Raw genomic sequence first — 15993 nt, 5'->3', positions numbered from 1 at the left:
TTCACCAGCCATCTTTCCCAAGTGAAGCGGCCCTAGGGGTTTGAGGACGTCCTCATTTGCTACATGGATACCATAGAATGAACTTCATGCTCACGCTTAAGAGAGAAATAATTTGAGGCTTTGTTCCCTTCCACAAACAACATTCAAAATCTCTCTGCGCCTAATATTTGTCTAGTGAGTATGCTGGGTAAACGGTGATGTTTAACCACCAAGGCAACATTAGGTCCCCTCCCCTAAAGTTCAGAGCTCTCCCTGGCTCACAGAGATTCAAGACCGTGCCACAATCCCTCAAAAGCGCATACACTTCTTTTATCCTACTAAATAGAAAGCTAGGCCTGAAAATACACCCCAACATCTCTCTCTCAATTATTTTCAAAGAGGAGAAATGGGCCTGCTAAGAAACAGAAACCTGTAAACCAACTTCTCTCAAAAAATTCCACACCTCAAAGATACTGTCTACAATGCTGGCAATAATGACTGACTAGTTATCAATACTTTACATGGGGATGGGAGCAGAAACTTGCTAGGTATTCTTTCCAATAGTCTTTTATCTGAGTCAAGAAGCTATGTGTCTCATCTTACTAGTAGGAACAGCTTTGTGTGTTTTGAGATTCATTCATTTTATCAGTATTTTACTGGGCATGTATTATGCGGTAGGCCCTTTAATAGAGCATTTAATTTTCTTTTTTTTTTTTTTTTCTTTGTGGCGGGTGGGAATATTGGGGAATTGAACCACTCTGGGCCTCCTTGCAGGCAAGGCAAGTTTCCCTACCACTGAGCTGTACTCCCAGGCCCAGAACGTTTCAGTTCTGCGCTCTGCACATCACCATCAAACTCCTCCAAGAAAGCTCAGCAGCAGCAATCACTGCTGCTAAAGCGGAATTCCCAGGATTGCCCGAAATCAGCCGGCATGGGGCTGCTCCTCAGCTCGAAACGCGACGTCAGCGAGCCGCTACCTACCACACCCGTTAGTAATGCTCACCACCGTGGCTGTGAGCTCCCGGTGCAACAACCTGTAAGAGTCGCCGGAGCGACTGCGAGGCAGTGGCCCGGCTTCCTCTCCCGGGGTCCCCGGCAGGCCGGGCGGGAGTCGGGGTTCGGGAGCCCAGCCGCTCCGCGCCGGTCCAGACTGGCGGGGATGCGGACTGGGGGAGGGGTCCGTAGCGCCTCCCCCATCGGGAAGGTGCAGGCTACGGTGGAAGCTGGCCTCACGAAGAATGAAGAGAACCACACGCCGGTCCTCGCGTGAGGACCTCGCCCAGACTGGAAAATGGAGCCGCCGCAGCCTAACCAGCAGCCCCAGTCCGCTGCCCCAGTCCGCAGCGCGGAGAGGCCCGGGCCGCGCTCGCCCTCAACCTTCCGAGTGGCCGCTCTGCACTTGGCGCCTCGGGCGGCAGGGCCATCGTGGGGGCCCTCTCTCACACTCACCGTCGCCTTTGTCTCCGCCGCCTGCTCCAGCCGCGCGGCTCCGAGCGCCGGCTCCGAAGCTCCTAGGATCTCCACACACCAGCAGCTGCGATCCCAGCCTCGGGCTCCGCCCTCCCGCCTAGGCTCTGGCGCGCAGAGGCGGAGCCACAAATGGTGTGTGCGGCTGCGCGGATACGCCCCCGCCACAAGGACACGCCCTGTCCCCTGTAGGCGGGCTGGTAGCTGTGAGGCCCCGCCCAGTGAGGGCGTGGCGAGACCTAGGGGGATGCTAGGCGCGCATAGAGTGACCGCTGGGTGGGCGACTGGGAAGATGGAGGCCGCGGCCTCGCACCACAACACCTTCCTATCCAGATCCGGCGGTAGACGCGCCAGGACGAGCGAGGGCGCTGCTAGGCAGAGCTGGCCAGCATCTGATGTCTCTCAGTAGCAGTCGGAAACTATATGCCCAAATGCTCAGATCACGTTACTTTTAAGGAATCGGAATCACTGATTCACTGGAGAGCCAAAAATATCTACCTGACATTTGAAAAGTGTCCCGTGCGTCTCTGTGACTTCTCTGTGATCTCTGTGGGATCGTTTTTTTTGTTTTTTTTGGGTTTTTTTTGTTTTTTTTGGTTTTGTTTTGTCGTTGTTTGAGAGAGGGTCTTTTTATAGCCCAGAGTGGATTCAAACTCACTATATAGCTATGGATGGCCTGGATCTTGTGATCCTCCTGCCTCCATCACCCACGTGCTGAGATTACAAGTGTGTGTCATACGCCTAAGAACTTTTGAAGTAGAACCCTGGCTGACCTGAAACTCACAGCAGTCCTCCTGCCTCAGCCACCACCTTCTGTTTTATGACTACATTGGCTGTACACTTTATGTACCCAGAAGCAAGAAACAAATGAATGTCTTTCCACTGAAATCTAGCTACACATACTCAGGGAGCTGCGTGATCATCACAATTGATAGGCATTTTTCTAGCAGTTCAATGGCAAAGCTGGAGTACTCCTTGGTTCCTTTTAGTCTCAATTTTACAACCATTCTGTCCATAAGGGTAATTGGTATGGTTCTACATTCAAACTAAAACAAAATCAGACTTTTCACCTACATTGTTTCTGTCATCCATGGTGTCAGTCATATTTCAGTAGCTTTCTTAAATGGCCGCCCTGATCACCATCAACAAACTGTTGTCAAAACAACAGGGATATCCTCCCTCAAGGAAAGTCAGCTCATGTCTCATCTGATCAAAATCCACCAGTGTCCCAGTTACTGTAGAAGATAAGATCTTTACAATGGCTGACAGAGTCCCTGAGATTTTTTTTTTTCCCCTATAGGTCTCAGAATTCATCTCCAACCTCACTGGTGCTTGCAAAGTCCAGACTGCACTCAGGGACTAGGACATTCTTTAATGTTTACCTTCACCCATCAACTCCACTCAGATCTTCTTTAACAATGGCATGTAGCCTAAACCCACTTCTTTACATTGCTACAGCCTCAATCCTTCCCCATCTTGCCCTTGTTCTCCTGTTCCCCAGATAATCGGCACAATTTATTCCATAATTTTGTTCTTGTATGGCTATCTTCCTCAGTAGAAGCTGGATGTTTAGGTTGGCTGGGTTTGATTTCTGCAGTGCTGTGGGTGAAACCCAGGGCCTTGCTCTAGCTTGGTGAGTACTTTACCAGAGCTATACATGCAGACCTTTGAGGCTGGGCATAACTCTTCTAATCAACTGATTAGAACAATTGCCTAGAGGAAATGAAAAAAATTCAAATATCCCCAAGATGTTCAAGAACAAAAATAACCAATTTTACTTTCAGTTTCCTCTTGATTCTACTTTCTGCCAGTCAACCAACCATTAGATTTTAACCTACATCACACCATAAACATTTGGACTTCTCGGTTCTATTGTGTACAGTAACCATTTACTTGATATTTGATGCAATTTTTGGCCAGTGACATCTTGTATCCTATTTCACTGAGTAAGAATAATATGATAGGGTAGAGAAATTTTGACATAAAGGCACATTGTTTCGAAAAACTTTCCTAAGGCAAAAACAAAACAAAACAAAAAAAAAACAAAAATAACCTCCCCCAAACTTCCCAAGTGTCATACATTGCTTGCATTGTTCTTTGACATGAAAATACAGTCACCTTAACAATATTTTCTACCACTTATCCATAAAAGGTTTCAATCCTTATGGGAATGGTTACACATTATTTCATATTATGTAAAAGTGTGAGTCTAGGTGATGGTGGCTGGCCTATGCCTTTAATCCCAGCACTTGAGGACAGAAGCAGGTGGATCTCTATAAGTTCGAGGCCAACCTGGTCTACAGAGCAAGTTTCAGGACAGTCAGTTATATACAGAGAAATCCTGTCTCAAAAAAACAATAAATAAATGTGTGTGTGTGTGTGTGTGTGTGTGTGTGTGTGTGTGTGTGTGTGTGTATGTGTGTGTGTGTGTGTGTGTGAGAGAGAGAGAGAGAGAGAGAGAGAGACTGAACAGCATCTAATTTTGGTTGCTAGAACCATTCACACTCCCTTTTGTTAAGGACACAATTCTGTTCAATTAGATGGGTATTGTTCTATTGCTACAGCTGTTATTGTTATGGCTTCTTGTCACAGGGTCTCACCATGCATAGGTTTGACTGGCCTGGCACTCACTCTGCAGACTAGGGTAACCTTGAACCTTGGTAATCCACCTGCTTCTGCTTCTCAAATATTGAGATTAAATGCATGGACCTAGCTTAGATGATACTATCATTTAACAGTAGATATACATGATGGTTTGCTCAATATTATATTAGTAGCAGTCTCTTCATTTGATTTATTCTTTATGATTTAAAAAAAGCTACAAATTATATCCTATGATTCAGATTTTTTTAAATAAAGTTTTAGACCAGCCATGGTGACAACATATCTTTAATCTCAACAGATCTTGTAAATTCAAGGCCAGCCTGTTCTACATAGTGAATTCTAATATAGCCAAGGCTATATAGTGAGACCCTGTTTTTGGAGGAGGAGTGGAAGGGGCTAGTGTTAAATTTTGTTCTTCTTCACAAACATCATTGACAATGGATTTCATTGTGTCAAAAATATAGTTTGTAATTATAAGAACACCAAAAGCTGTTTCTAGAGTCAGAGACAGGATGTGTCTTCACTGTCTTTAAGACTGTTCCCAAGTACAATCTTGCTCCCAAAGAAGGACAAGGACAGAAAACAGACACCACAGCTCATCACTGCACAGTGGCCTGCCTCTGAAGATACTGATAAGTACCATAGTAGTTAAAGTACAAAAGAAGCTGTCCTGCACACTTCCTAATCCATAGCAAGTGGGAACACCAAGGACAGCAGGAAGCAACATGTTGGTCTAACCAGCTCCTAATCTCTTCTGAGCTCACATAGCTGCTGCAGTGGCCTGATTCTGCAATCTTGCTAAATTGAATACATCTTCTTTTGAAGATCTCAAAGCGGGGGCTGGGGAGAATGCTCAGTAGGGGAAATTACTTGCTGTACAGTACAGTACAGATGGACTGAGTTCCATCCCCAGCCCCCATGAAAAAAGCCTGTAATCCCAGCACTGGGAGGCAGAGACAAGAGAGGATCCCCAACTAGCCTGGTTGGCAATTCCCAGACTCAGTGAGAGACAAAACCCATCCTTAAAGGCAAAATGGAGAATGACAAAAGATATATGCTGTCAATCACTGGCCTCTACATAAAACACATGCACACACTGCACATGCACACCCACACATGCACCCACTACACATGCATACCCACACATGCACATACTACACATCCATACCACACATGGACACACTGCACATGCATATCCACACATGCACAAACTGCACATGCATACCCACACATGCACAAACTACACATGCATACCCACACATGCATATACTACACATGCATACCCACACATGCACATACTACACATGCATACCCACACATGCACACACTGTACATGCATACCCACACATGCACATATTACACATGCATACCCACGCATGCACATACTACACATGCATACGCACACATGCACAAACTGCACATGCATACCCACACATGCACATACTACACATGCATACCCACACATGCACATACTACACATGCATAGCCACACATGCACATACTACACATGCATACCCACACATGCACAAACTGCACATGCATACCCACACATGCACATACTACACATGCATAGCCACACATGCACAAACTGCACATGCATAGCCATACATGCACACACTGCACATGCACACACTGCACGTGCACACACACTCACTGTGCATGCATACACGCACATGCACACACTACACATGCATAGCCACACATGCATGTACTGCACATGCATACATACATGCACACACTGCACATGCACACACACTCACTGTGCATGCATACACGCACATGCACACACTGCATATGCATAGCTGCACATGCATGTACTGCACATACATACCCACACATACACACACTGCACATTCATAGCCACACATACATGTGCTGCACATGCATATGCACTGTACATGCATAGACACACACACAACTCAAAGCAAAGGAATGTTCCTAAAAGTGTGACATTTATATTTTTTAAACTGCTTCCCAGAATTTATAGCAGCTGTATTTCCACACTTAGAAAAGGGATGGTGTATGGAATCAGAATCTGGAGTTCAATCTAGAGTCTGGTGCTTAACTAGCAATGTGGTTCAGATCAAAGCTCTTTCCTAACCCATCTTTTCATTTAATAGGACTAATAATGTCTACCTTGAGAACTGTTGTGGGAAATCATTGAGAGAACTCACAGGCCCAAGCTAAGTACCAACAAGAAAACATTAACTATATTAACTATTATCTCTCCACAAGCATCTAATTAAGCTCCTTGCCCTGGTTCACAACAATACTGAGAAAAAAACCTCATAAAAGGCACTGCGTGGGACTGTTTAAGCCCTAAAGAAAGCAGAATCAATAAAGTGAACTCCACTGTGTATGTGCAACCCTGAGAATTAGACTTAGGGCCTCTCACATGCTATGGAAGCACTCTGCCACTGAGCTATATTTCCAGCCCCTAAAGAGTATTTTCAGAGAGACAGAAACAGTCCCTCAAGCAGACCATGTGACACAGACCCATACAATAAAGAAAGGGGAGAGAAATAAGGCCCGTGTCAGCCTAGAACAGCTTCACAGCTGAATGGTTCAATACACAACTACTACCATAATAATATGTCTATGTTTCTGAATTTTTCAGGGCCATCTCTGGTCCTGGCTTATTAGTTATTGTCTCTCTTTTTACTCTCAGTTGTATTCAGGTTTCAGTGACAAATTATATAGCCACTCTCTAGAAGTATGTTCAAATTGTTTGGACTACAGAGAACACTTGTCAATTCTACACAAAGCTATAGAAAGTTAGGTTGCTCTTCTTCCTCTTCCTCTTCCTCTTCCTCTTCCTCTTCCTCTTCCTCTTCTTCTTTTTGTGCTAGGGATGGAACATAGGACTTCACATTCACTGAACCATCAGTCAAACAATATAAAAGAGCAGATATCTTAGCCAGTTAGCTGGCAAAATAATGGACACATGGCAGGTGAATCACGACTTGAGAGGATGACAAAAACTCAGAAAACATGTGGAACTCAGTAACCAGGAAAAAATGAACACTTTTGGTCATGGCCTGAAGCACTGGAGCGGGAACTCACCACAAACCTGCTTCACGCCTACTTCAACCCTTACTGAACACCAGACCACAAGTAGTCATTGACTGCTCACTGTGTGCCGGATAGGATACCAAGTGCTGGGGAAAGCTGGATAGAAAAACCTGGCCTTTTTCCTCCATGAAATGACACATGTCAGCATCACATAACTGGACACCATAGCCTTAGGGAGATGGTAGAGTCACAGAGATCTATACAGACAAGTGTTTGGGGTTAAAGGGGGCAGTTAGCTGTTCAGTTAGAAGAGGCAACTTCTATACCATGGAGAACACACTTGGGATACTGTGGAAGATGACATTAGGGAGCTCACTTCCTGAGGGGCAAAGATAGAGAAGTCTGGGTTAGGATCCATGCTGCTTTCATAGCTTCAATAGCATATGCTGCTGCTGCTGCTGCTGCTGCTGCTGCTGCTGCTGCTGCTGCTGCTGCTGTTGTTTCTGTTTGGTTTGGTTTGAGAAGGGTCTCACTATGTAGCCCTAGCTGGCCTTGAACTTACTACGTAGATTGGCTGGGCTGACCTTGAATTTACAGAGATCCATTTGCCTCTGTCTCCCAAGTTGTGGGATTAAATCCCACTATGCCTAGCAAAAAAGTTGGGATTTATAATTTTAAAAAATGCCTTTGGGAACAGACAGTCAGAAAAGGGGGAGGGAGGGGCTTTACAATATCCAGATCATCAGACCAGTGATCACCAGCAACTAGAAACTTTTTTTATTTATTTTATTCTTTTTTTTTAAAGCAGGATTGGGGATTGACCCTAGGGTATACTGCATTTGAGGCAAGTGATCTTCCACTGAAGCCCTCTTCTTTCCTTCCTGTTAATATATGCAAGATATACAGATTTTCCCAAGAATAGCAGTAACTTTTCTTTATACATTTATTGGAGTTAAATATGAGGAGCTGGGTTTGGTGGCATATACCTTTAATCCCAGCACTAGGGAGACAGAGGCAGGTAGATGTCTGTGATTACAAGCTCAGCTGGGTCTACATCAGTGGTTCTCAACCCTCAAGACTCCTTTAGGGGCCGCATATCAGATATTTGCATTACTATTCATAACAGTAGCAAAATTATAGTTGTGAAGTAGCAATGAAATAATTTTATGGTAGGGGGTCATCACAAAATGAGGAACTGTATTAAAGGGTCACAGTATTAGGACAGTTGAGAACTACTGTCTATGTAGTAAGTTTTTGGCCAGCCACAACTACATAGAGAAACCCTGTCTTAGAAAGAAGACAAAGTTAAATAGGAGTTAAATGGGAGCACCAGCCCTCCCAGACAAGTGTATCTCTCACCTCTCAGAGCTTCCTGGGAGAGTTGGCTCAATGGCTAAGAAGAACATTTGTTCTCGCCGAAGACCAGAGTTTGATTTCCAGCATGCACACAGAGGCTCACAACCATCTATAATTCCAGTTCCAGGGGATCTGTCACCTTCTTCTGATGCTAGTGAGTGCACATATTTGCACACAGGCAAAATGTTCATACATGTAAAATAATTTTTAGGAGTTAAGAAAGTCTTTTTGCAACAGAAATAGGGTATTACAGAGATCCACGATTGGTTAAAATGCAGAGACAAAGTGACCGTGGGCATCCAGCTTCAGCTGGTACATCTATACTGTAAACCCATACCTAAGGAAGACGAGGCAGAAAAACTGTAAGAGCCAGAGGACCAGGACATCTTTTGCTAGACAGTGTCTAAAGATGACAGGGATGCTGTACTCATGGAATCTCAGCAATCTGGTTGCCTAAACAATACCTACATAATGACCTGATGTGTCTCTGTGGGTGGGGGAGATTCCATGAGGCCTCACCCCAGATGAATGGTTATAAGCAACCAATGGTGCTGAAAGGAGAATCAGTTTTCTTCAGAGACTTGATCTCTGATAGGTTTTCCAGTCCAAAGTGGTCAGACATGTGCACCCTAAATGGACTCAATAGGTTGTATCTACTTGTCTGTGTGTCTTACTTAGGGTTTTATTACTCCAAAAAGACACCATGACCACAACAGCTCTTATAAAGGAAAACATTTAATTGGGGCTGGCTTACAGTTCAGAAGTTTAGTCCATTTTTGTCACGGCGGGAAGCATGGGTAGGATGTAAGCGGACTTGGTGCTGGAATGGTAGCTGAGAGTTCTTCTACACCCGGATCTGCAGGCAGCAGGAAGTGACTCCCTCACTGGGTGTGGTGTGAGGATCTGAGACCTCAAAGCCCACCCTCAGTGACCACTTCCTCTAACAAAGCCACACCCTGTGGGACGATGGGGACCATTTTCTTTCAAACCACCACACTGTGCATATGTATATGGATATATGTGTAACAGTAATAATGACAGAAGAGGTCATGAATTTGAGAGGGGGTGAAAGGAACATAGGAAAAGTTGGAAGGCGAAGAGGAAAGGGTAGACATGATGTAAATCTAGCAATTCTCAATAAAAGTTTAAGTTATATATGAGCAGGGGAGGTCAGTTGGTAAACAAAGTGAGAACCTGAGGTTGACCCTCAGGATTCATGTAAAAAAGCCAGATGTGCACGTATGATCCCACCACTGGAGAGGCAGACACAGGCAGATCTCTGATCTGGCTGCACTAATACATTCCAGGTAAAAGGGAGAGAGAGAGAGAGAAAGAGAGATCCTGTTTCAAAAAACCAGGTGAGGGGCTGGAGAGGTGGCTCAATATTTAAGAGCACTTCCTTCTCTTGCAGGGGAGGCTCAAAACCTTCTGTAACTCCAGTTCCATAGGATCGCATGCACTCTTCTAGCCTCCAAAAGCACCAGGAACACATGAAGCACACAGACAGCCATGAGGCGAAACACTCATACACATAAAAGTAAATAAATCGTCAGAGCTAGAGGGGTGGCCCAGTGGGTAAACACACCAGGTGCTAGGCCTCAGGACCCAAGTCTGATTTCTGAGACCTACATGGTAGAAGGAAAGAAGCAGCTCCCGCAAATCATTCTCTGGCTTTCACGAGGACACCATGACAGGGATGTGTGCACACAAGCAAAATGCAATGATTAAAAAAAAAAAATGTGGATGACTCCTGAGGAAAAACACCTGAGGTTTGATTGGACTTTGACCTCTCCATGCACATGCATACACATGAACATGCGCACACACATGCAAAAACACACACTAAGTATGAGTTGTGGCTGAGGGTATAGCTCGGTTGGTAGAGGACCTACCTAGCTTGCATGAAGCTCTGGGTTCAACCCCCAGCACTGTCTGAGTGGGAGTGAGAGCAGGGGTGAGCTGGAGTGGGAGCACACACTTGTAATGACAGCACTCTGAGGGAGTTGGAGAACAATTTGGGCAACATGTGATCTTACATCATCATCAACATCATCACAACCATCACCATCATCATCATCATTTTTACAACACTTAAAAATATAAGTGAAACCTAACACCTAATATTAACTAAGTAATAATGGTAATAAAGAGAAAAAAGTCAGCTTACAGGACACAAATAATGAGAAAGTTTCAGAAATTGGCACATTGGGCATGTTCCCAGAGAGCTAAAGGCCATCAGTTGAGCATTTAAACCTGGGGAGAGATAAGTCCAAAAGTTAAGTCCAAAAGGAGTAGAGGCTGAGCTGGCCATTCCACTCAGCACTAGGATACACTCTAGAGCAAGATGCTCCTGCCTGCACCTGAAGAAGGCTCCTGGGCTCAGAGGAGCAGCAGAACTGACTCCAGTGTTGGCAGGTAACAGGGGCCAGTGGACAGTGGGGAGCAGTGGGTAGTAGGAGGCAGGGGACAGTGGGCAGCGGGGGCCATCAGCGTTGGGATCCAGTAGGCAGTGGAAGGAGACAGTGGGCAGCAGGGAGCAATGGGCAGTAGGGGACTTTAGAGGGCAGCAGGGGCCAGTAGAAATGGGGGCCAGTGGACAGTGGGGGAGGGCAGAAGGCAATGGAGCAGTGGATAGTGGGGGCCAGTGGGGAGTAGGAGCCAGTAGGCAGTGGAAGGGGCCAGTGAGCAGTAGGGGGCTCTAGAGGGCAGTGGGGGGCAGAGGGCAGCAGGGGCCAGTGGCAGTGAGGGCTGGTGAACAGTGGAAAAGCAGTGGGATTTCCATCTCCACGCATTGGAGCTCCAGCATGAGGGCAAAGGACATTTAGTAGCCCTCGAGCACTTAAGAGGAGATTGGTGTCACTGTCGTCACTTCCTGCTAGCACAGAGATCTGTATCTCTGGGAAGGAAGATGGAAAACCAGACCCCTTCCTGTCCCAGTAGCTCTTGATTCAGCAATGGCCATTGCCTCACAGAAACTCGGCTCTCGCTCTGCTTCTGTCCTCACCATGAGCTAGGCTGCATACCTAAAAAGATTCTGGCACTTTGCTCCCTTCTACTATTCTGGTCGTTACTCACGCTATCACATGACCAGGACACTGGTGGGCCGACTGCTAAAAGTGCACTGATCTGTATTCCCAGCATCCCTTGCCTCAGTCCAAAGAACCTATGACTGGGAGGGGATGCCATTCCCATAACCGATCTGATGTTATGGTTGTGTTGAAAGGAGGTTATTTCAGTGGGTCTGATTTAGTGACATGAGCCCTTAAAAGTGGAGGGCTTTCTCTGCCTCGTGACAGGAAGAGAAGCTGGAGAGATTTAGGCTTGCTGCCTGGATGGGGGGTGGGGAACTGAATAAAAAAAAAATGCAAACAGCCCAAGAGCAGAGACTGGTCATCACTGACTGACAGCTAGCAAGGGAACAGGGACCTAAGTCCCATACCCCCAAGGAACTGACTGGATTCTGCTGATGAGCAAGAGGTAGTCCCTCCACCTGGAGCTTCCAGATGAAGTAAGATGTGCAAAACACCTTGATTTCACCCCGTGACACCAAGGGCAGGGAATCACCAGCAGAGACTCTGGCCCTAGTACACTGAACTTCTAACATACAGAGAATGTAAGCTAATAAACGGGTGTTGTTTCAGGTCACTAATCTTTCATCGATCTGTTATGCAGTAATAGAAAGCTAACACAGCCCCTGGTGTTGACTCAGCCTTACTTTAGATAGCTGAGAGGCAGGTTGAAGCCTCAAGAGTGTGTCTGAGTTCCCATCCTATAGTCAAGCCACAAGAATGGGTGGATCAATACTCGCACATTATCCACAAGCCTGGCTTAACTGCTTATGATTAGATGAGAAAGAAAATTATGGTATTTTTTCCTGATAATTTAATATACATAGACTTACTCATTTTCATCTAGGTAAAAACATAATCAAATGTAACTTTATTTTGGAGCAGCAGGCCAGTAAGTCCTCAAACCTGTGAGTGGTGGTAAGTTTTCTGGTAATATATGGGACAGGTCTTTGAAAAGGAAGCATAGAGGACAGGCTCACAAGACCCAGTGACAGCAACAGAAGCAGCTTTAAACTCTATGGAAGCCATGAGGAAAAAAGTAAAAAGAACCAAGCCATAGATTTCAATAATAGTTTATCTCACCCAGTATCCCAAACACTTATCATTCAGCATGGAGTCTATAATAACTGTACTGAAGATACTGTCAGGCCCCAGAAAAGCCCAGGACAAGTCTCACTCAGTCCCTGTGGCTCTGCCCAGCACACCGTACCCCACCCTAAACCTCTCCAGCCCAGCAGTTGGGCTTCACCTCCCTCCACTCAGCTTCTCTTTCCTATAAAATGCAGCCATTTTGACTACTCGCTCTCTTGATCCTCTTGGGTCTCTTCCCCATCCCTGCTTCCTCTTGTTCTTCCCCAATTCTCTTCTTTCAGTTCAGTCTGGACCCTTCCAGAAACCTCTGTTTCTTCCCTCTTACCTACATTTAAAACCTTCTCCTCAACCATACCTAGAAGCTGCCCTGTCCTTATTTTCATTCAAATACATCTTACATTGTTAAAATAAGACTTCAAAATTCAGCATCTACTTTAAATTTTTATTCAGTGTGTGTGCACGTGTGTGCATATATGTGTGCATGTGTGCGCGCGCGTGCGTGTGTGTGTGTGTGTGTGTGTGTGTGTGTGTGTATGTGTGTGTGTGTGTTCTAATATTTGCTTTCTGTTTCTGCACCTTAAAAAAAATTGGACCAAAAGTCATTTTAGGGAAGGAATGGGTTCAGCTTGTTCTTCTGGGTCACAGTCCACCACTGAAGGAAGTCAGGACAGGAACTCCAGGCAGTGTTACCTTGGACCAGGAAACTCACTCACAGCCAAGGCCTTACAGAGGAACCAGGAGGGAGGATGCTTTCCTTTAGGTTCACTTTCATGGTTGGGTAGACCCCGCCAGCTCTTTAAATCAATTCTTTGAGCATTTCATAGGACATAATTGACCCCATTCCCTCTTGACCCTCCCAGATCCACCCTCACCTCTCTAACCCCCAACCTCTTTTCCTTTTTTTTTTTTAATGACACAAACTCAAATGTGTGCTACCCATACAAACCTAGTGTGAACTCATCCACTGAGGTGTGATTGACCTGCTAAGAACCACATCCCTAAAGGAAAGTGACTTTCTTTTCCCCAGAAGTCAATTGTTCATTTAGCTAGCTTTCTTCTACAGCCTAGGACCTGTCCATTGTGGACTGGGTCTCTCTGAGTCAATTAAGACAAAGCCTCACAAACAGTTCCATAGCCCATGTAGTAAAGACAATTACACAGCTGAGACTTCTTTCCCCGGGTGATTCTAGGCTGTGTCAAGTCAACAGTTAACGACAACTAAGACAGTATATATGTTCATGATGCAGCAGTGTGTCAAGGTACATATATGGAGATCAAGAGACAGCTTGTGGGAATGAGTTCTGTCTTTCTAATATGTAGGTTCCAGGGATTGCACTCAGGACATCAGGCTTGGCGAGAAGCTCCTTTACCTGCTGAGCCATCTCATTGTCCCATGTGGTTTGTTTTGTTTTACTGTTTACAACATATCTCAGTTTAAAGTGTTTGTGCTTCAGGGGTTCAATGGTAACATGAAGCTATGGGCATGAGATTGGCCAGTTCAGGATTAGACATCTAAAGAAATATTTCCATCAAGTTTCTTTCATTCTTCATTAATTACAAAAATAAGCATACATAAAGGACAAGTAGATGATTACAGATATATGAGAATATACATACATATACATGACACTCTGATAAAGACCAAACAAGAGTTCTTTCAAGCCATTAGTTATTGGTTATAAAGACTCACACTTCAATTAGAGGATCAGGGTGTAAATGATACACTGATTTCTGAATTCAAATTTCATAACATAAAGTAATAAAAGCAAAGAAGAGTGGTACCCAGAAACCATGACGTCTCATGGGAGAACATATATGGGTCTTTAAAGTAAAGACCACTAGTTGACTAAACATTCACGTTCCTCAGAAACCTTGGACTAGACTTTGAGAGCCCACATGTTTATTTTTATCTCAATCGGTATTTTTATCATCAATATGCAAAAATAAGGTCCAAAAACAGTGAAACAAGTACACACAACAAACACTCACACTCATTATATCTTTTTGTTTGTTTGTTTGTTTGTTTTTTGTTTGTTTGTTGAGACAGGCTCTCTCTACATAGCCCTGGCTGCCCTGGAATTCACTATGTAGACTATGTTGGCCTTGAATTCACAGAGATCTGCTTGCTCTTGCCTCCTGAATGCTGGGATTAAAGGTAAGTACCACTGTCCCTGGCCACACTCATTATTTCTACATACACACACATCTGTAGAATTCACCAGATGTGGCAGCACATGCCTATTTTCCTAGTAGAGATAGAAGGGTGGAAGGTTTAAAATCAGCTTGGGCTACATATTAAGACCTTCTCTCAAATAAACAAATACATACATACATATATACATACATACATACATACATACATACATATATACACACACATATAAATACTCTTCAGTACTCCAGCTAAACCTAAAGCCCCAAGGGATCTTCAAAGATGACTCAAAGCAGTAATTTTTTTCCTAGTGACTCAGGTAGAAAAAAATATAGGTCATATCCATATATGTACAATGCAAGGCAGGACAACGAAAAAGCCCGTGAGAGATTCCCAAAAGATATAGCCTTGAACTTGTGGAGAATTACCTCACCATGCCTCCTGAATGCTGGGAAATTATGTGTGCGCACTACACAAGAATAGTCTATTGATCTGAGAGATGACTTGGCAGATAAAATTGCTTGCTGTCACACCTGCAAGCTCAGCTATACCCAGCACCTGCAAGGTAGCAAGAACAAACTCATCTTCCACAAGGGGTCCTCTGACATCCATGTGTGCACCGTGGCATGAGTGCACACCAACACACACATTCATACATACAAAATTAAGAAAGAAACAAAGGAAGGAAGAAGAGAGGGAGGGAGGATGTGTCTGGAGATATGTCCCAGTGGTTAAGAGTGCACACTGCTCTTCCAGAAGACTCAAGTTCAGTTCTCAGCACCCACATTAGCAGCTCACAACCACTTGTAACTCCAGCTCCAGGGAATCTGACATTCTCTTCTGGCCCTCACAAATACCTGCACCACACACACCACACACCACACACCACACACACACACACACACAAATAGTAAAAGTAAAAATAAATTTTAAATTTTTAAATAATGTTCTTTAAGAGAGCTAGCAATTCAATGACTTTGCTGACTATTGTATGGGGAGTGGAGAAAGCTGAAGATTAAGGATCAGCACAGCATCTCTGATGTCCTCAACTCCTACCTCCCTCTGCCTCTGAGGTCTTCTCAGACTCACATCTTGGACCTGGTCTTCTCAGACGCACATCTTGGACCTAACTGCTTCTAACAGCGCATTGAGAAGACAGCTCTTGATCTTGACTATGAATTCAAGCCAGCCTGCCCAGGGATGACTAGTCACCCTCTGCCCTTGGCTCTGCAGCCTCCTTCCTCCCAGTCTGTCAGGAAGCTG

General features: G+C 44.8%; 1 protein-coding gene across 1 annotated transcript in view; it reads right to left on the bottom strand.

Moving 5' to 3' along the window:
* Positions 1-1568, bottom strand: part of Cdc42se2 (CDC42 small effector 2) — a 69396-nt gene extending 67828 nt beyond the window's left edge. Inside the window, exon 1 of the mRNA XM_034506915.2 lies at positions 1429-1568. The gene's annotated coding sequence lies outside the window, so the exon portion shown is untranslated. The remainder of the gene's footprint in view (positions 1-1428) is intronic.
* Positions 1569-15993: the final 14425 nt, after the last annotated feature.

Source organism: Arvicanthis niloticus, chromosome 6, assembly GCF_011762505.2.
Source record: "Arvicanthis niloticus isolate mArvNil1 chromosome 6, mArvNil1.pat.X, whole genome shotgun sequence".
NCBI classification, from domain to species: Eukaryota; Metazoa; Chordata; class Mammalia; order Rodentia; family Muridae; genus Arvicanthis; species Arvicanthis niloticus.
Note: the sequence above shows the minus strand (reverse complement) of the source record. Positions and strands in the feature narration are given on the sequence as shown.